The sequence below is a fragment of the Malaclemys terrapin genome, chromosome 1 (genome assembly GCF_027887155.1).
Source record: "Malaclemys terrapin pileata isolate rMalTer1 chromosome 1, rMalTer1.hap1, whole genome shotgun sequence".
NCBI lineage: Eukaryota > Metazoa > Chordata > Testudines > Emydidae > Malaclemys > Malaclemys terrapin.
This window is the reverse complement of record NC_071505.1, coordinates 192,849,215-192,871,103: the sequence shown is the minus strand read 5'-3', so window position 1 is coordinate 192,871,103 and position 21,889 is coordinate 192,849,215. Positions and strand designations below refer to the sequence as shown.

Below are 21,889 nucleotides of genomic sequence, written 5' to 3'. Positions count from 1 at the left end.
CAATGAGAAATACTGCAGGAAAGGGACCAGGCTGGCTTTGCAAAGCTCTATACAGATAATAAACTTTTCATTGGTCTCCCTGCTCTGTCAGAAGGTAGGAAAGCAAGCAATCAACCCCTAAAACCCACCCACCCCCTACTCCCGCCTGCTTTGTGCTGCAGCATTGCTCCAGCAGATGGCACTGCGCACAGTTTTATTTCCTCTGCCTTGTTTGTTACAGCTCTGACTGGAGAGCACAGCAGCCACTCGCCTGAAATTGAGTAGAATTCATTGAATCTGCGGATTTCATGACGTTTCCCTGCGTGGTCCAACACTTTTCTCTCTGCCTGTGCTTTTTTATTCCGCCCGGGTCTTACCCCCCCCTGCTGTCTGATCTCCTCCAGGTCTCATTTAACTCTGTCCTAGCAACACAGAGCGAATTGGACTTGAATACGGCACCTGGCTGTGTATGTGGGGAAGCCAAACTGGATCAAGAGGTGGGCGAGCAGCGGGGAGGATGGAGGCGCGAGAGAGCAGCTTAGGGTCGAGGTAAAACTGAGCATCATCTTCTTATTTTTTTTAATCCATCATTGAGTGAACAATCAGCCAACAACATCCTGCTCCATTCCAAAAAAGAAAATCATGATTGAATGAAAACAACCTGCCACAAACAGGTAAGACGGCGGAGTTGCTAAAGGGAAACAAGCTATTGTCCATTCCCGCAAGAAATCCAATTCTTGCCGTTTTCTTTTGTCCCTGAATTCCCTACTCTAGGAGAAATGTCACCCCCAAGTACAGAAAGACCGGAGAGAAGGCAGTTACATAACAGAAGGGAGATCAATTTCATATGTCTTTCATTAGCAACTGGAAACTCGCAGAGAGGGGGAAAAACACTCACTGGATTCAGAAAGATCCAGCAAATTGTGGTTTTAAAGATTGGTTCAGCCTCTCTTTCTAAGGCTGGAGGCACCAGCTGTCAGACGTTGCATGCAATGTTTTCCTTTGGCAGTTAAGGAAATCAATTGTCCTAGTCATGTGAAGCTTGGGCTTCTGCTTTTGGGAGAGGGAACCCCGCTCATTAGTGGTTTTGGTGAGATGCATCCCGAGGTGTGGTGTGATATTTAAGCAGTAAACGCCGTGTAACGCGGAGATCCCTGGAAGTTGGTGCCATTTCAGCCAGATCGCTGCTCAGTGAAAAGGAGACTTTTGTGTGTCATTGAGTTCCATGTTTGCTCTTACTTTTAAGGCTTCCTTCGCTAGATGTGACTAGGACCGTTCTGAGCTGTACGCAGGGAGAGCTGAGCTGATAGTATCGGAGATGATCGAATCAGTTATTTAGCGGCAAGGGCTACTAAGTTCCATGTTTCCAGCCCATGGAGCCCGCTGGCTGGGTGCAAAGGCATGTCTCTCACTGTCCGTGGGGTGCCTTGGGAGAGCGGTACCCAGCCGCAGCAACACATGGGAGCGCGGGGCTGGGGAGATTGGCTCTCCTGGGGAATGGAGCGATGGCTGCACGGGGAGAAGGTCCGAGGGGCTCTGGGGAAGCGTGGCATTGTGACGTAGGGTCACACCGTTGCCTTCCGGAGTCTCTCGGCCGGGCAAGGAGAGCGGCTCCGCAGACCTGCCCAGGAGCGGCTGCAGTAGAGGAATAGTTGCTAGCAGGGCGCTGCTAACCAAGTGATGCCCATTTTGTCTTGATCCGAGGGAGCGGGAGCTCGGTATCACCATGGCGACCTGGGAGGAGGGGGGAAAAATCAGCTCCAGTCTCACAGAAATTGCGGGACAAAACTTTCCTGGTATCAGGGGGAAATACTGCAGATGCCTGTCAGAGGTGCCGCAGCTGGCTCGGAACTACACCCCTCACTCACTGGGACTGTAGGCAAAGCTCCGAGCTTGCATGCGATTTGCTTCCGCTGAAAACACAGCCACAAGATAGTCTGTTCAGCGGCCCGGAATTAGAGACCCTGGTATCAGGAAACACGTTTCAGAGGTGGGGAGCGGGGACACGACGCTTGAGGTAAGACTAGCTCCATATGTCTGCCCTAGAAGAAAGTTCAGCTGCTGCGATCCCTGCTTCCAAAATCTCCCTCGATCGCAATGTTAACAAACAGATTTCGATGCTCCTGGAAAACTGGGGGACACCTGTTCTTCGTAGCATTACGTGGGGTTACACAGCCTGGAAATCATCCATTTCACTCCTGGGGGTGCATCAGAGTAGCTATGGGGGGTCGAGAGGAGAACTGAACTGAAACTGCCCCAGTAGCTAGAAAACGTCAAGGGTCGGGCAGTTAAGAGAGACTTTCCCAGTTTAAATGGAGTCTATGCTTGCAAATCAGTCAGTCGCTTCATGCGCGTTGGTTTATCACACCAACTTTTCAGGACCCAGAACAGCAGCCGAGACGCTGTTTCAGCACCTAGGTCAGGGCTATAAATACAGGGGTCTGTGATGGGTCTAGTGAGCGAGACAAGAGTAAGAGAGACAGTTTTAATGCCAATCACTATCTCAATGACTGCTTGAAATAAATGTGGAACTCAGCTAATCAGAGAGAAAGAGAGGTCAGTCGGTGCACTGGATCCTGGCACATGAAAAGAGGTTGAAAAGCCTGAAATAAAATTATATTGAGCAGGACAAAACTTCCTTACTTACCCATAAAGATGGGAAGAAGGCAACTGGACTCTGACCCCCGTCAGTGCAGACTGCAATTGACTTCAATGGCTTTGGAGCAGTCCAGTGTATTGTTAGAAACAGACGAATACAAAAGAAAACGATTCACTAAACTCCACTTGTGATTGTTTTCAAGCTAAAATGGCAACGTTTAGATAAACTGCCCATTAAAAATTTGCAGGTCTCTGATAATTGTAGTTTTGCAAAGACAATACTCAAGCGATATTTTTTAGAAGTTGCATAAGTACTTTGTCGAGTGCTAATAAACACCTATAAGAAGCCTGAATGTTCCCGATGAGTGAAAAATGTTCCTGTAAAAATCCTGCAAATACTCATTCCAGGGTCTTAAATGAATTTGACTCAGCTGTGTTCCCATGACCCATTTGCAGTCGCCTCCTAGGATTGTTCTCTAGCAGTGCTAATAAGTTTACTGGAAGGAACAGAAAACGCATATTTTAAGTGAACATTGGGTGAGAATTCGCAGAAAAGTGAATTTTAAATTTGCTTCCATAAACATTCATTTGGGGAAATTATTTCTAAGAGCTACAACATCCAATAAGGGAGCCGAAGCACACCATGTGACCTAGGTGACCGATGACACAGCTTGAATTTTGAATATCAAATAGTTACAATGAAGTGCTTGCAAATCAGCTCCTGATCAATAATTATCATCATTATCTGGCAAATAATGTAAAGTCATAATAAGCATAATTAATAATTGACTTTTCTTTGACAGTTCACCAACAGCAAACTGGGTATATTCTTCAAATATACTAATCAGGTGTACATTATTTGCACAGTTCTCCTACACAAGTTATTAAAAAGCTTACCAAACTACTAGTACATGTATATAATTATTACTTAGCATTATGAAAGAACTATACTCTAGAAAAAATTACAGCAAAACGAATACTGTTCATTCAGGGTCGATATAGTTGGATTAATTACCTTTGTGCTGTTCACTGTGTCCATATGCTCTTTTTTTCCATTAGGCAAACAAGATTTGTTTAATATTTCCATAGTCCTGTGAGGCAATAAACCGTAGATACTATAGTTTTATATGTAGAATTACAGATTCAGTGTCCAGATACCTCCACTCTTGAGGGTATACTTTATCTATGTAATTAAGCAGTTCATCCACACAGCTCACTTTGCAATAAATTACCTGTTTCAAACCGATCATAAGCTTACCCTGTTCTTGCAAAGATAACTGTATGGATGGGCCCCTGTGTCCCTATGGAACCCCATTGAAGTCAGTGGGACTCTGTGCCAAGGGTGCACCAATGCAGTTGTTTATGAAGAATCACAGCCTGGAAGTCTAGATATAATCTCTTCAAATGTCTGATTTAAAGTTGCCAAAATACCAGTTCTTGACAGGGGTAGCAAGCTAGTGACATGAATCTGGAAGGGACTGAGTACTTGCAACTCCAAAAATACAGGATAGAGAGTAAGTAAATTAAAGAAAGATAAAACAGCTGCAAATATTCTTGGAAGGATTAGATTTTTATTAGTAAATGTTAAGAACATAAGAACAGCCATAATGGGTCAGACCAATGGTCCCTCTAGCCCATTATCCTGTCTTCCAACAGTGGCCAGTGACAGGTGCCCCAGAGGGAACGAACAGAACAGGTGATCAAGTGATCTATCCCCTGTCGCCCATTCCCAGCTTCTGGCAAACAGAGGCTAGGGACACTTCAGAGCATGGTTTTGCATCCCTGCCCATCCTAGCTAGTAGCCATTGATGGACTTATCCTCCATCAACTTATCTAATTCTTTTTTAAACTGTGTTATAGTCTTGCTCTTCACAACATTCTCTGACAAAGAGTGCCACAGGCTGACTGTGCATTGTGTAAGAAATGTTTCCCTTTGTTTGCTTTAAACCTGCTGCCTATTACTTTCATTTGGTGACCACTAGTTCCTGTGTTATAAGAAGGAGTAAATAACATTTCCTTATTTACTTTCTCCACACCAGTCATGATTTTATAGACATCTATCATATCCCCTCTTAGTCATCTCTTTTCCAAGCTGAAAAGTCTCAGTTTTATTAATCTCTCCTCATACCAAAGCTGTTCCATACCCCTAATCATTTTTGTTGCCTTTTTTTCTGTCTTTTCCAATTCCAATATATCTTTTTTGAGATGGGGTGACCAGATCTGCAAGCACTATTCAAGAACTGGGCATACCATGGATTTATATAGAGGCAATATGATATTTTCTGTCTTATTATCTATCCCTTTCCTAATAATTCCCAACATTCTGTTAGCTTTTTGATTGCCATTGCACATTGAGTGGATGTTTTCAGAGACCTATCCACAATGACTCCAAGATCTCTTTCTAGACCCAATCATTTTATATGTATAGTTGGGATTATGTTTTCCAATGTGATTTACTTTGTATTTATCAACATTGACTTTCAGCTGCCATTTTGTTGCCCAGTCACCCAGTTTTGTGAGATCCCTTTGTAACTCTTTGCAGTTTGGTTTGGACTTAACTATCTTGAGTGTTCTGTGTCATCTGCAAATTTTGACACCTCACTGTTTACCCCATTTCCCAAATAATTTATGAATATGTTGAACAGTACTGGTCCCAGTATAGACCCCTGAGGGACACCACTATTTACCTCTCTCCATTCTGAAAACTGACCATTTTTTCCTCTTATTAAACATCTATTTCACTGTATACACAAACCAAAATAGCATAATCAATAATAATAAAAATTTACAGATAGGCAAAGTAAGAAAAATACTGCTTGAGAACTTATTAGAGTTTGATTTAAGGATATTTACTTTGTATATTTTAATATGAAGTTGACAATTTGTATTTTAACAGTTACAAAGCTTTATCTTTTTGAAACTCAATATGTACTGTCATTAAATAATTATTGTCTGTACCCCTTTCCCCATTGTCCGATTTCCCAAAATTTCATACAATTTTGAAAATTTTAAAATGGATTTAAAAAATTAAAATGCATAGCCTATACTTTTGTGCAACTGTGAAAACTTAAATTGAAAGCTGTCAAAAATGCTTTGAAATAAACACTGAAATTATCCACTGAAATTATAAAAAAAAAAAAAATTGAATTCTGCCAAGCCTACAAATATTGTTGCACCTTCAGGCAAAAACATGAAAAGCATTTTAAAAAGAAAGGTATTTAGAGTACATCTAATAAGATCACTTACAAGATTTTAGATTCTTAATTTTTTTACATAAGCCAACATTCTAACACGGCAGTCCAACAAACTAACTTTACCATATATAAAGCAATATAAGAAGAAAAGAAAGATCATTGAAATAAATATGATATCAACAGCAAAGTCCACAACTCTACCTTTTAATCAGGAGAAGAATTTTTTGTATAATTTCTGTGAGCATATTTTCAGTGAAATCAACATAAACTAACAAAGACACATATACTTTTACTCCAGTAAATATTTAATTGGTAGTCAAATGTATTTTGTTAAATTATTATTTCAGTGTGTTTTATATTGACTTTATGAAACAAAACATTTTGAAGGTAAGACATTTAATTCTCTAAAATTACATAAGAGAAATAGAATACCACATGCATTGTCATAACATGTCCTCCACTAGAGGCTTAGATAAATGCTTCAGAAAGGCAAACTTTATTTAAGGTCCTTGCTTTAAATTAAGGAATTCTGGAGGTTCGTGGGGCAGGGTCATTGGGTCTTCACTATCATTTTTTTTAGATGTTTAGCATTTCCACATGTGCAATCATTTTTCTCCATGTATTTGAAATTTTGTAAATATACTTTATAAAAGGAATGCGGTAAATGTTTAGTTCCTTCCACATATAAGTAAACTGTTTCTGAAGTAACGTTATTGTTTAAACATGTAGAGAACACACATTTGAACTTTTTTTATTTTATTCCCTCTTTTATTTTCATTGTAATTTAAAATGTCTTTGCTGAATGATGGAAGTGTTTACCTAGAAAAACACATTGGCAAGTTAAGAAAGACTAGTACTGAATTAGCACATAAGGTTCATTTTGAAATTTGTGTGTATTTCAATATATAGGAGTGAGAGGGTGAACCAGTTCAATAGTCTGAAAAAAAATGAAATTCCTGATTCTAATATTAAGCATCAATATTTAAATGTTGATAGTTTTAAAACAGATGAGGGTTTCTTCAAGAGGAAATACTAATCCTGGTGGCAATTAAACCCAAGAAGAGAGAATAACTCTTGTTCTTCTAGGATGACAAAGTCTGGAGCTGTGTTTTTAGAAAGTCTGGGCTGTATGTAATACTAGAATGCTATTGATAACTGAAATCCAATTATATTGTAACTGGTGGAAAGATCATCTGAGATGAAGGGTTGAACAATGAGCTATAGGTAACTATTTGCTTGTACTCCAGAACAATTTTCAGTTATAGTCCAATCAGCTATGCAAGAAGGGTGAAAGTTTTTGAAACACAAAGCCCTCTGCACTGAGCTTCATGGTAGGGGAAGTATGAGAAAGAGAGAGAGAGAAAGGGACAGCCATGCAGGCCACCTCCACACACCCCCGTGCACTGCAGAATTAAAGCTTCATGATGTCTCAGAACAGCAGTATACAGAAGAAACTGTGGGGAGAGGGTCACTGTGGCTAGGAATCTTGGCGAGACTGTGGCTATTTCAGTCTATATAAGCTAGAATGGCAACTGTGCTTTGCTATAGCTATCCTTCCTGCAGCTGAGAAGACTTGTGAATTTAATCTCCACCAAAGTCCACTGAACTCCCCTCACAAAGTCTGTCTACTTGGGCTTTATGTGGTGAGTAGTGACTTTCACAACCAAGGAATTACATTTTGTTTGGGCTTTAAATGTCACAGCAAAATACATTGTTGTTGGCTGGTAATATGCACTTTATTTGTGGGCTTTTAGATTTAGGTTGTTAAGCTGCTGCAACTATTCTGCCCTCAGTGCATAAGCACTCTCCCACTGAAGTGAATTTAAAGAGTCTTAATGGGCCTATTGCTGTCAGCACTAGTATGTTGTACTGCATCAATTAAAAAACAATCAATCCTGTAGATTCCTAATGTAGGCATGGATCCTACAATCCGATCCAAATAGATGGACCCTGTCAGCCACATTGGGTCTCAATGAAATCAATGGGGCTTCTGCATGAATGCAGCGATCTGCCCACACAAACACAATGCAGCATCAAGGCTTTCGGTGCCAGTGGCAAAGAATAAAAGGTTGCTTTGAAGTGTAAAGCAGTAGTTTAGAAGTAATTTGTAACTGGAGTCAACCTGCTAATTAATTCAGTGGTTCTCTTCACTTATTATAACTTTTTTCAGTGATATTTGAATATTGGATACACTTTCTAGTATCAGCATCAAAAAAGAAAAAAAGAGTCATACTATTTATTTAGGCTTAACTGCCCCTAGGATTATAAATTCCTTTAGAAGAAACACTGTTCTATTTCTGAATGATCAACAATGAAATATCTGCTTAGTATATTAGAATCAGTCATTTCATTTTTAGTCTATACATTTTAGTCATTTTAGTCTATACATAGGTTTTTATGCTTAAATGTATGCTCCCTTCTGATATTCCTTAGTCTTCACCCTCAGATACACACATTCCATTCTCACTTCAGCAGGAGCATAACCAAGGTCATATGTTTGGTGTAGGATCTGAAACCTTATTATTTACAAGTATAGTAGAACCTCAGAGTTACAAACATCAGTGTATGAACTGACCGGTCAACCTCATTTGCAGGGCCTGCTCCAGGGTTTTGGCCGCCCCAAGCAGCCAAAAAAAAAAAAAAAAAAAAAGCCACGATCGCGATCTGCGGCGGCAATTCGTCGGAAAGTCCTTCGCTCCCAGCGGGAGTGAGGCACTGTCCGCCGAATTGCCACCGAATCTTTGGACCCGCCGCCCCTCTCCAAAGTGGCCGCCCCAAGCACCCGCTTGCCAAGCTGGTGCCTGGAGCCGGCCCTGCTCATTTGGAACCAGAAATATGCAATCAAGCAGCAGTAGAGACAAAAAAAAAAAATACAGTACAGAACTGTGCTAAACATAAGCTACTAAAAAAATAAAGGAAAAGCAGCATTTTTCTTCTGCATAGTAACATTTCAAAGCTGTATTAAGTCAACGTTCAGTTGTAAACTTTTGAAAGAGCAAGCATAACATTTTGTTCAGAGTTACGAATAATCTCCATTCCTGAAGTGTTTGTAACTCTGAGGTTCTGCCGTATAACCTACAATCTACACTGTCCCCCACTAGTGCCTGGACTATGGAGATCTGAGTCAGTAAACCCTTTGAGATAACAGAGCTGGGTCTTTTGGCTCAGATAGTAAAGGCTAGTGCTTATAGATCCAGCGCTCCTGAACTTGACCCCTACTGCCAACGGTCCATCTACAGGAGCACCTGGTGACTCATAAGGGGATGTGAGTTGCTGTGGACCTGAGAAGCTCAGGATCAGCTTCCCCAGACAGGGGAATGTATAACCTATATGCCACGGGGTGGCTGGTCCCAGTAAATGAAGTAGGTCCCGTGCCCCTGTGCCAGAACAGGTGCTCCCATTTGTCCATTTAAGAGGGAGGGGCAGCATCTGGGGGCTATAAAGGATCAGGGAGAGAGAGCTTGGGGGTGGGTGGGGGCAGGCAGGGGCCCCAGAGAGTCAGTGCAGACTAGTTTGGTCAGGAAGGGTGAATGAGCGTTGCCAGAGACAAGGGGTCTGGAGCAGTCCTGGAAGGAAGCAGAGGGTGGCTCGTGGGAGAAGGCTGAAGGCCAGAGAGCAGCAAAGGTAGCTCCCTACTGGCTCTAAGCCAGAGAGCTGGAGCAACAGGCCAGAGAGGGCTAAAGGCAGGGTATAGTGGAGGAGCTAACCTACTGACATCTGCAGGGCTGGAGAGTTGTGAGAGAGCTGAGGAGAATGAGGGACTCTCGCCTGGCAAGGATACTCCCAGCAGAGAGGCTGTGGGGGTTTCTGCTGGGAAGAGTAGGGTTACACTTCAGCTGCAAGGGGTGGCCTGGCTGCCCAGGGACTGAAGTAGACTGACAGGCAACACAATTGTGCTTGAAGGCACAGGTATGTGGGGCATCAAGGGACGAGAGGTCTTGAGTTTTAATGACTGCTTGCACTTTGGTGAGAAGTGGACTATATATTTGGGACTTTTGTTATGGACTATTTTACACTACTTTTTTTAAATAATAAACCAGCTACCAAAGAGGGTATTATTGAGTCAAGGAAGCCTGAAGTGAAACTAATGAGGACTCTGAAGGAGGGAAACTGAGGCAGCACACCCATAGTGCCACGACGTGCCAAAGGAGGGCACTCCAGGCAGGATGGCCCTATCACACTGTGTTAGTACAAAAAGTGACTCTGTCCCTTTCTAGTGGCTGGATCATGTAGAGGTTTACTAGCTGGTACAGTTTTTGCACTAAGTGTATTTTAGCTCAATCAGTAGACACTCATGTTTACATCCAGAAATCTCAGGTTTGAACCATTCTGTTGATGACCCAGCCAGGGCATTATACAGGTATACACTAAGACCCAAATTTTGATACCCTTATTCTTACTTCATGAGTAGTCCCACTGAATCGAATATATTCTCTCTTACTATAAGAGTATCAGAATGTGGCCCTAAGAATTAATCTGTGCTCATAGCACATAGGAACTCATTGGAACAGAAATCTGGTGCTTGTTTTCCAGTAGACGCCGAGACCCAGTATTTGTGCTGAAGTGTCAGAAAAGTTTCTTACGCGCTTTCTTGAATAAGAAAACAATAATATACAGACTGAGAGAATGAAACAGAAAGCTGAAAGGAAGGACAAGATGACAAGAAAAAGAGCAGTTCATTGAGTGGTCTAATCAACCCCCTTGTGCAGTGCTTATCCTAGAGGATCCCTACGTTCAGCTCACCAGCTCAGATCTGTGCTGCAGCATTGCAGGAAATCCTCTGCCTTTTTCTTCCCATTATCAGGGCCGGCTCCAGGGTTTTGGCCGCCCCAAGCAGCCAAAACAAAAAACAAAACCAAAAAAAGCCGTGATTGCAATCTGCAGTTGCAATTCGGCGGGAGGTCCTTCACTCCCAGGCGGAGTGAGGGACCGTCTGCCGAATTGCCGCCGAATACCTGGACATGCCCCCCCTCTCCAGAGCAGCCGCCCCAAGCACCTGCTTGAGAAGCTGGTGCCTGGAGCCGGTTCTGCCCATTATAACCACTATCCAAAAGAAAAGAAAAGAAACAACTGGTGTCTTGATAATGTAGCTTTTTTAGCAGCATAAGCCAAGGAGAAGTTATGCATGTGAATAAATACTGAATTATTAGGAGGACAATCAAAACTAAGGGCAATTGCCGATTATTCTTCAAAGTATTAATCTGAAGAATGACAAAATGACATCTCACCACTGCCTGCATTAGTTCCTCCCCTCCCCTACAAGTCTGTAACTTCCATCAGTTTGTCAAACCGATTTCTCCCACTTTAAAACACTTATTAACACCCAAGTAAAATTTCCTTCCTTTTCTCCCAGTTCACTAGTCCTGCTGAGGTGAAGAGTGAAATCCTGGCTTCAGTGAAATCAGTGGCAAAACTCCAATTGACTTCACTGTGACTAGAATTTCACCCTAAATGATCACCCCGGGTCACAAAGGAAAATTTTGGAGAAGACAGTAATTGAACCCAGATATTCTGAGTACCAGGCCAGAATCTTCAGCAAAACATTTCAGCATCTGCCAACTCCCAGTGGATGGGACATAAACACATGCCTAAAGTTAAGTGCATGCTTCAATACTTTGCTGAAGTGGGATGGGATGGTGAATCAGGGCCTGAAAAATCAGGGATTATTCAGCCTTTCCCCTCAGAGCTTGTATAACCAGGAGCTACTGTTGCCTCAAAATGGGGCATCTCGCCGGTTATCCTTGAATTATAGGATAATACCAATTGTAGGTGTAAGAATTTTAACACTTCAGACCGGAACTGTGTTGAATAAATAGAATATATACTTATCTCAGCAAACCAACAGGCAGAGACATGAGGAATAATTAGTACACTGTTGCATTTCAGCTGTAGAAAATCTTTTTAAATTAAAATATGAACAGGACCAGAAATCTGCCAGAATTAAAAATAAAATCATATTAATCTCTCCAGGGCTGTCATTAAAACTAGCCCTTATCAACAGGTCGTACAGCAATATCTGCAGAATGATGGTGATTTCCTATTCAAAGCTGCTGGTAAATGTTCACGTGGTAATGGTGACTGCTCTGCAGTACATGCAAGCGTAAGTTTTATATAAATATTATCCAGATGTTTGTCTCCATGGCTTGTTTATTCTGTGGCACAGTAGACTGAAGCTTTGTAGTAATGACCACAGATTCCTTTTGCACATGCTACTGACAAATTCTGTGTCTCCATTAATGTTAAATGATTGCAAATCTAACCCAAAACTAGAGCTAGACTAAGGCTGAAAAATTCAGATCTGGATTTTAAACATCCCAAAGTTCAGAGCATTCAGTTTTCCAAGGTATGGAGTTGGTCTGTTATAAAGATAAGGCTGTTTGCTAAATCTGGATGTAGGCCTCAATGCCCATTCCAGTTTAGTAGTGTAATATTTCATGACAAAATTTCCCCCTGGACAGAATCCTAGCATATGAAATCTCAGCCTAGAAGATGATTTGGGATCCCCCCCCTCCTTTTTTTTTTTTTTTTTTTTTTATAAAATTTCCACACAAAATATATCTTTGGTGTGTTGTTTGAGGAAAGCAGAACATTTATTAGGTGACTCAGCATTTATTTTATGAGGAGAGGAGGTTTTTGGGGGGTGTGGGAAATTAACATGTCTGTAAAAATTAACCTTTGTTTTGCTGAAGTGGTTAAACCCCCATTCTGCTCTCACTCACACATGCAAGTAAATTGACACACTTGAATTCAGTGGGACTACTCGGGTGCATAAAATTACAGATGTGAGTATTTGCAGGATTCGGGTCTGAATTTGGTAGGCACTGATAACCCCCTACTATAAACTAATTTCATCTGATATTTCAGTGTTAAATGCTTTTTGATATAGCAAAGATAACATTTAAAAGATAGCTACTGCTTACAGGCAGAGGTTAATCACGCAGAAGGCCCTATCCAATTCCCAACAACGAGAATGAGAGTTTTAACATTAATTTCAGTGAGGGAAGAATCAATCCCTTAATTACATTTTGTCATCTCCACTGATCTCAGTGGAGGAACTTTTGCACAATAACATTTCTCTCCTAGACATTCTGACATGACAACAGTTGAAAATAAGAATCAATTGCATCAGCTGTCATGTAGTAAGGGTTTATTATAGTGCAGTAAAGTTTGATTGACTTGCACTGATATGGTAGGGACTCCAAAGAAGCTATTATCATTTCAATCTAATAATCATCACAGAACAAAGCCCTTGCTAGGGATTCAGCAACTAATGTGTACCTGCTCTGCTTTGTCTTTGACCAGCCAGTTTTCTACAACTCCCTTCTCAACTTCATTGCTACAAGTGCCTCTGTCCTGTATCCCTCCCTTCCCCCTGTATATTGATGAGAAGGTCTTCACCCCCTAATGAAATTAAATATTTTGTATCCCAGGACATCCTAGGCCAAGAAGAAGTGTCACACAGCAAAGGTATAGCATTATACCTATCACAGTAACATTCAAAACATTTAGAGCGCGTTTTCAAATTCTCAAGACAAAAAGCAGTTATAATCCTGTTTTAACTAGGAGCACTTTTATAGGCAATGTGACAAAATGACAGAACACTGCAGTCCTGTGGCTAGAAGATAGAGAAACAAAGTTGAGTTTAGGCTTAGGAATCTTAAAATGATGCTATAGTCAGAAATGTGACTGAAAATGACATTGTGAGGTTCCATATTTATTCTCTCTTAATGACCTCTGTAACCCTTGTGCTCAGTTTCAGTTTCCCTAACTACCAGCGCTGTGAATTCTAAGTGGGTTCTGAAAGTCAAGCTGTGTTCTGCCTCTTACAGCATTGCGACTAATAAAGAGCCAATATTTTGGAATTTAGCAGGCAATTTTGTTGCTGCTGCATGAGGAAGGCTAGAATTCAGTTTGCTTTTCTGTAAGTTTTGTCAGTGCCCTAAAAGTAGCTTATGATGAAAAGAGATAAAGGGCTACATTCAGCCCTGTGCAATCGCATAGATTTATGGGGATTGCATGAGATAGACAGTACCCCAAAGAAGAAATGGGCTCAAAGGAAGCAGGTATGGTGAGTAGAAATAGGCACTTTCATAACCACAGCCACTTTGCAGTAATTGTTACCATATGGTATATAGAATTTCAACATGGGCAGAACCCAACTGTGTGGAGGGAGCCCAGAAAAGAGACATGGTGTCTGTCCCCAGTCCTCATGCTAGTTCTATGCTGACCCCATTCATAGCAGAGTTTAAATTAGCCAGGCTGGCCAGCTATCGGCCCAAGGGCCTGGTGCACCAGCTGGAGACCACCAGAGCACAACAGCATTCCTACCATACTCCCTACATATTGGGATGGTCACACAGGCATGGTGTCCACCGCCTGGATATTCCTGCATCTCAAGTTAAGCCAACTGTCCATCCCATTTACAACACTAGAGCAGCACAAAAGGGCTGCAGCAGGGTCAAGAATCTGGCCCCAATAGGCAGTTCTAATTTTTTTCTATTAGTTGTAAATGTTGAATTAAATCATCTGTTTATTACATATACAGAGAGATGCATCTTTTCCCCTGTACAATTTTCTTGTAGTGTAAGTGATCATTCGCTCAAAACTTCTCTCTCAGTTTTCATAAGCTGGACTGAAATTGTTCACCGTTCAAACCAAGTGCACTGCTCCATTCCACTGCTGCCCTCCCCCTCAAGTCATTCTTGCCTCCCCATGCTGGGCTGCTGCAATATTATATAAGTAGTCATGTGCAAGAGCTGCATGTGCAGGCTTAAAAGCCAAGCTTAACTTGTCACTTCAGTGTGGCAAACACAGGGGAGCCAAGCTGTACTTATCCACTTTGATAGGGAGGGTAGGAACCATCAAGTGACCCATTCCTACCCAAAAGTAATTATGTTAATATACTGTGGGCCTGATTCTTCCCTGCCTTGAACATCAGGTGTTCACTTACAAAGGGACTATAAAGCACTACCAAAAGAGCATGGAAGCATTTCACCTAGGTGTAAGTGACCACACAAGGTGCATGGCAGTGGAGAATTGGACCTTGTGTCAGTAAAATAAAGTGAGAAATTCCTTTTTAAAAATACATTAGTAAGATAACATCTCCAGCATCAAGGTCTCAGAGACACACCTTGAAATGGAGTTTGGGCTTTCCCTCTGCACAAGGATGAATTTCATCTGATGTGCTTGAATTAAGATTAAAAGAAAAGATAAAGGCAACATGTTTGACTATCAATATTTAGTATTTGCTACACACTAAGAGCACACTTGGCATCAAATAAAATACAGGTAAAAACAGAGTCCCTGCCCCGAGAAGCTTAAATCAAAGTTATTTAATTTTCATTTACTTAAATACACTATTTATGTTTCTCAACCAAATGGCCTCTTCTCTTAAGGCCTAAGGAAGGTGCTCAACACTTCATAGGACTAGATCCTTCATTGGGATAGCGGCTGAATCAGGTTGTTCATGAGGTGTAACAGCCTGGTAGTGTCTGCCAGAAACACCCATCCTCTTAGCAGGTGTTCATCCTACTTGGGAAGGATTAAGTGGATTCTGCTCACTGACTGAGGCAAGTGGCTCATTTCCCAGCCCGGATAAGGAGGAGAGGGGAGTAGCTCTTTAGAGCAACAGAGGATCTGTGGTGTGAGCTGAGCAGTCCTGAGATAGGAACCCTAGGAGCAGCCATGCTTGGAGAGGAAGCTTGAGCTAAACTTTACGTTGTAGTGTGAATAAAAATCAAATGCCAAATTTGTATAGGATGTGTATGAAAGCAGGTTGGAAACAGCACCTGTTCACACAAGGTTATTTCAATGCTCAAAAAATCTGAGATCCTTTCACTCATGCATATTAGAACAACGCATTGTCCCTTCCTCATTTTTGGTGGAAAACAATAACCAAATGTTAAGGCTTTTTTTTTTTTTTTTTTTTGTGCCAGTGGCATCTGCTCCCTTGGCATGATCCAAGAAACTATGTTGGCATCTCTAGCGCTGGTGTCAGTTGGACTACAGAATTGCTTCCTTTATTTATACAATACCATTTTCCTTTGAATAATCTTGCTGCTTTATAATCCATCTTTTGGCAAGTCCCTCAGTTCTAATGTGGTATTCCCCTACTGTGTATGTGCTTATTCGTGTTGAAATCTGTCAGTTTGCTTTAGTGCCTGCCAGAGTCTAGTATGTATCTCAGTCACACAATAAGTTTTCATGATGAATAGGTCATAAAATGCACAGCTTCTCTACTACCCACTCAAAATGTACTTTCATGTCTGTGTGCAGGTGGACAGAGCTTTACTTCTACTGTAAAAGTATCAGCAAACATTAAACATTAACAAAAATGTTCAGGGTTATTTTTCCAGTTTATGATGTTACATTAAAATAGGAGAAAGACTTTGATGCCATATTATATATTCCACTTTGATGTCTAACGCAAATATGTAATTTTAGCTAAAATACGGAAAACATCTGCAACTTAGATGTGTGATTTTAAGTAAAGATGTCAGTAGTCTGACAAGAAGTCTTTTGAAAGATGAGTGATATGAATTTCAGCACTGAAAACTGGAATCTCAAAAATATTTTCCAATAGATCGCATTCATTCTGATGGGATTTAAATGGGGTCTATTTTTTTTTTTTTTTAAAGCATCAAATCAAAGACCTGAAGGTCTAAACTGAAAAACATGCAGATGATCAGATATAAGGAAGCTGATCCTGCAAAGCAGGATTCTTGGCAGGACATCAGAAATAACTTGCACTATATTAACCAATCAATCGTCACTTACACTTTACAATTTCAAAGCTCTGTACAGACATTTACTCATACATAACTCCTGTGATATTAGGAAAGTGTTTTACAAAATGGGGAAGCAGATAGAGAAAAATCAGCCTGGTATAAGTGGGTACAATTCTGTTGAAATAAAAATTATGCAGCCCAGGGAAGGGGTGTATGGTATAGCCAAAGGGCACATAGCGAATTGTTTTCAGAAGTCTGACATTCCTAGATAGTAGCTGTGTGTTCAGTACACTAGACCACATCAATAGAGGCTAAAAGTGCATTTTCTTTCCATGGGTGAATGGTATAGTAAAAGAAATAAAATGGAGAATTCATCCTTTATATCTTCTTTAATCACCTGTGAAATATCTAAATGTGGTATTTCTACCTATTTCAATACAAGTTTACAGAAAGAGTTAGAAATAGGATGCATCAATTTGGGAATGCATTGTAACTGAACTCAGATACAGTAGTACTGTTAAAGGATCTGGGGATCACAAATTGAATGAGAGTCAACAATGTCATACAGTTGCAAAAAAGGCTAATGTCATTCTGGGGAGCATTAAACAGGAGTGTTGTATGTAAGGTAATTGTCCCATTCTACTCAGCACTGGTGAGATCTCAGCTGGAGTACTGTGTCCAGTTCTGGGCAACAAACTCCAAGAATGAAATGGACAAATTTAAGAGAGTCCAGAGGAGAGCAACAAAAATGATTAAAGGGTTTTAGAAAACCTGACCTCCGAGGAAAGTTTTAAATGCATATGCATATTTAGTCTTGAGAAAAGAAGATTGAGGGTGGACCTGATAATCTTCAAAATACGTTAAGGGCTATTATAAAGAGGATGGTGATCAATTGTTCTGCATGTCCATTGAAGGTAGGATATGGTGTAATCAGCTTAACCTTCAGGAAGGGGAGTTTGTTAAATATGCAGAAAATTTTTCCAACTACAAGGCTAGCTAAGCACTGGAACAGGCTTCCTAAAAGGCTGTGGAATCCCCATCATTGGAGGTTTTTAAAACAGTTTAGACAGCATGGTCAGGGATGGTCTAAAGTTTACTTGGTCCTGCCTCAGTGCAGGAGGCTGTTCTTAATGACCTCTCAAGGTCCGTCCCAACCCTAAATTTCAATGATTTTCAGATTTCATTGGGAATAAGTAGGATGAAAGATGGGAGATAACTGCAAAACACAGAGACCAAAACTAATCCTCCTTTTTGTGAACCTTTCTGCAATAATACATTTGTTGTGTAGTATATCAGTGTATACAGCATATGCCTCTTTGTGAATCATGGGTGGAACTCTAGTAGTCATTTATACACGGCTGCATATTTTCACGTGACATGAATCTAAATTTAATACAAAAGGGAAAGGGATACAAACTTTTAATTAATCTTAGAACTCCAAGAGTTTGAGATCACTGCAATAGGTGGCTCAATTCTAAAAATAAAAAAACAATACTTGAGGGGTAGAAATGTAAAAATAAATCTTGACTTAACAAAAGAGGTGATTAACTAGTTGAACAATAATAGAATGTATCATACAGGGACAACAGAAAGGTCTGATCTCTAATAAAGACAGAGCTGTCATTGTATTAAATGTTCATTATACTTACACATTGCAGAACTCGTCATTAATTGCATGTGATTCAAAATCAACTGAAATAATTCATTTTGATTTTTTCCCCCTAAGCTGAGTGTAGTTTTAGTGAAATATGGTTAACCGAAAGCACTAGAAACTGAAGTCCACAATACAGGTACGGCACAGGTCCCATGCTGTTCCACCAACCTGCCTCAACCCTAACCTGGAGGGATCGCTCTTAGGAGACAATGATTTATTCCTGGGTCCATTCATCCCTCAGCTACTACTATTTTATTCTGCTCTACTGAGCCTGCCAACAAGGGAGCCAATTCATTCATAGATTTTAAGGCCAGAAAGGACCATTAGATCACCTGGTCTGACCGCCTATACCACCTAGGCCATATAATTTCACCTAGTTGCTTCTATATTGAGCCCAATAATTTGTGTTTGACTAAGCACATTTTCCAGAAAGGCATTCAGTGTTGATTGGAAGACACCACAAAAATGGAGAATCTATCACTTCCCTTTGGTAGTTTTTTCCAGTGGTCAATCACCCTCACTTTTTTTTTTTAATTAAGCAAAGATGCCTAATTTCTCATTTGAATTTGTCTAGTTTTAACTTCCTGCTATTGGTTCTGGTTATGCCTTTCCCCACTAGATTAAAGAGACATTTGTGATGTGAATCCACTTATGATGCAGCCAGGAACTGGAATGAGATGGCCAGATAATTTCATATAGACCTTAGATGGTAGGGACTTTCAGGACATACTGACCGAAGCTAGATACAAACCAAGGACCTAAAAGTAAAAAGTTTTGGAACCTATTCCACATCCTCTGATCTATCAATCCAGATCCATGCTCCAGTATCCTTAGTCAAAAGTCTTCTTTTCCCCTACTGTTTTTTGGTATGCTGTATATGGCCTGCTGCCTTCCTGCCTAGAGATGGCTGCATGTATAAGGTTTTAGAGTCGTGACAAATTTTTAGTATTTAATATACTGTCACACATAATAGTATGCCAAAATGAAATATTTAAAGGTCTGATTTTAGGTCAGTCCTGAAAATCTGGAAAGCTGTGCAGTTCCATTATAGATTAAAATATACCATACATCTTTTCAAGTATATTTTAAGCCCATGAGTAACATTTGTGAGCATTTTTTTCTCCTGTATCGGAGGTTACTGGAAACAGACAGAAATCTATGAATGACCTAGTTCATCTACAAGAAACAAATTCTCCCCCTCCAGGCTTCACTGTGGATCACTCTTGCACATTCCCCAGTGGCTCTGAGATCAGAATGCCCATTGACAGGATGGAAGGTACCACATTCTTGAATAAGCCCACAGTTTGCAACAGATACATGCTGTGGTCTGCAGAGGAGAACTTTCCTCATGCTCTATTCCCTTATGCTAACTTCTCTGCTCATTTGCCTATGATATTAACAGCAATACTAAAAAAAATAATTTAGGAATCAACAAGGAAAAAGGAAGACAACTAAAGTCATAAGAAATAGCAAGAAAAACAGAAATGCAATGTAATTGGGGTTAAAATTAAACAGTGCATGGTAAATGAAGGTGTGTATGTGCACACAACTCTAAAATGACAGCCAATGAAATTGAGTTTGCAACACTTCTTTCCTGTGATTGGCAATTGCTAGATATTTATATGACCCACATCACTGAGTGCCTTGCAAGTATTAATGAATGTATCATCACACAGCTGTGAGGGAGGGCAGTATTATTGAGATGGAAAGAAACACCATCTCAATAATGTGATTTGCCCAAGGTACACAGGAGACCTATGGCAGAGCTGGCAACAGAACCCAGATGTCCTGCATCCCAGTCCAGTGCTTTAGCAACCACACCATCCTTCATGATAATTACAGTGAATCTGAGGGGGAGGGGGGAAATAAACCTGGTTACCACCCACCACCACCTGCCCCCAAAGAAATTTTTCCTTTTACCGCTAAATTTAAGAAGCAGCCTATGCATGTTTGATACAAGTGTCACAAACCCCTTGTATTATCAGCAAGCTATTTTGGCTAAACCACAAGTCCAATTGATAACCAAGAACTTCTCTTTATTGAAAGCATATGGGACTGTTATTTTCTGATGTGTTTGGTAAGCACTTTGCACATCTTAAGAACTACTACAATAGTCACATGGGTAAAATCTCTTGTACCACACTGGAAATGTAGAAATTACAAACATACCAAAATATAAACAAGACAGTCTTGGAGGCACCGGTACTGGCCCTTAGGTATGTGGCCTTGCTTGGGAGTTTCAGGGACAACGCTGGTCCTTCTGTGAATGAGTTCTGTCTGGGGATCTTTGACGCACTGTGAGACCTTCTGAGGGCAAGGCCCCATTGGGTGGTCTTGGAGGTCGTGCTGGTCTGTCTAGGAATGAGGTCCCATTGTGTGGGTCTCGATGGGCGACCTGTGAGATAGTGCTAGCCCTTCCGATGATCGGATCCCATGAAATTACCTGCTGGGGAGGAGATGCTGACCCTTCTCATGATGGCGTTGTGCTGGACATTCTGTGAGGAAGCACTAAGCCATCTGGAGGTAGAGTTGCCTTGCATAAGCTACAAGGGGGCGCCAATCCTCCTATTGGTGGGGTCCAGTTTAGGGCTCTTTGAAGCAGCACTTATTCTTTTATTGGTAGCATCCTGTTCAGTGATCCAAAGGGACAGTGGTAGTCCTTCCACCAGTAGTAAATTATTGGAGGAATTGATTGGGATGCAGTAGCCAGGGTATTTGGGGAGTCGGAAGCTGGAGCTTGCAGCGTTTCTGCATTTGAAGCGGAGATAGGGAGGGAGCAACACAGTCTGCTAGCATTGGCCACTTCTGGTGCGAGAGGTCCTTTGCAGGTGACTTGATGTGATTTACATTTTTCTGTGTCTCCAAGGCAAGTCGCAGAGGGCACACTGGAAAGCAATCCACTTGCTATGGATTCTCTTCAGGTGTCTGCTAAGGCCCAAGTTTTGTTTAGGATTCTTCCATGTGTGACCACATGTTGCCAGGAGAGCTGGTTAGCTCAGCTGATTATCAGGGCTCAAGTTCTCCCGGATGAAATGTCTTACTTTGCAAGTAGTTACATTTTTTTCAGTGAAGCAAAGTTTCACACCACATGAATAAAGGCAGCAGACCTGGGCTATATATTGTTAAGGTTTAACACATAAAGAAGAATTATTCCTCCCTAACAGAATCTTGACTAGGAGGCTTATGTGTAGGGTGAAAACTAGGAAACTAACTTTTCATGAAGTAGTGTCAATTGTTAGCTGGAAATTAATAATGTATTGTTCAGTGAAGGCTAGTGATGGATATTGAACCACAGTGAAGACAGCTGATGTAAAGGGTGGTAAATACAGCACCAAATCATTTGTGTCATGAAAATACACCAGAAATAATGAAAATTAGTACCTCTATCCATAAAAGTGTGTTTATATGTGTATTTTGTTGTGTATATCATATGTATCAGATGATATTTTTCTGTACAAGTATTACTTTCAATTATAAATAACTCAAATTCAGACAGCACTTATCTTTTAAGGACCTTTAGATACCAAAAGGATCATTCACCCACCCCTAAAATGAAGCCACGTCCAGAAGTCATTTTACACCAGCAACACTACAGAACAGTTTTACGGAGGAGGAAAATTAGGAGTCACTTCTGCTGTTGAAACTACAGAGGGAATGTGAAGAATACAGAATGGAATTACAAACATTGGGATTTTGCCAGGACAGGAGTGTTATCATCACTCTTATAAAAAGTGACA

At 40.8% G+C, this 21,889-nt stretch overlaps 1 protein-coding gene across 1 annotated transcript in view; it reads left to right on the top strand.

Annotated features, from left to right (window-relative positions):
• The first annotated feature begins 578 nt into the window (after window positions 1-578).
• The window catches only part of KCNJ6 (potassium inwardly rectifying channel subfamily J member 6), a 217,594-nt gene continuing 196,283 nt past the window's right edge, over window positions 579-21,889 (top strand). The window contains exon 1 of the mRNA XM_054049053.1: window positions 579-653. The gene's annotated coding sequence lies outside the window, so the exon portion shown is untranslated. The remainder of the gene's footprint in view (window positions 654-21,889) is intronic.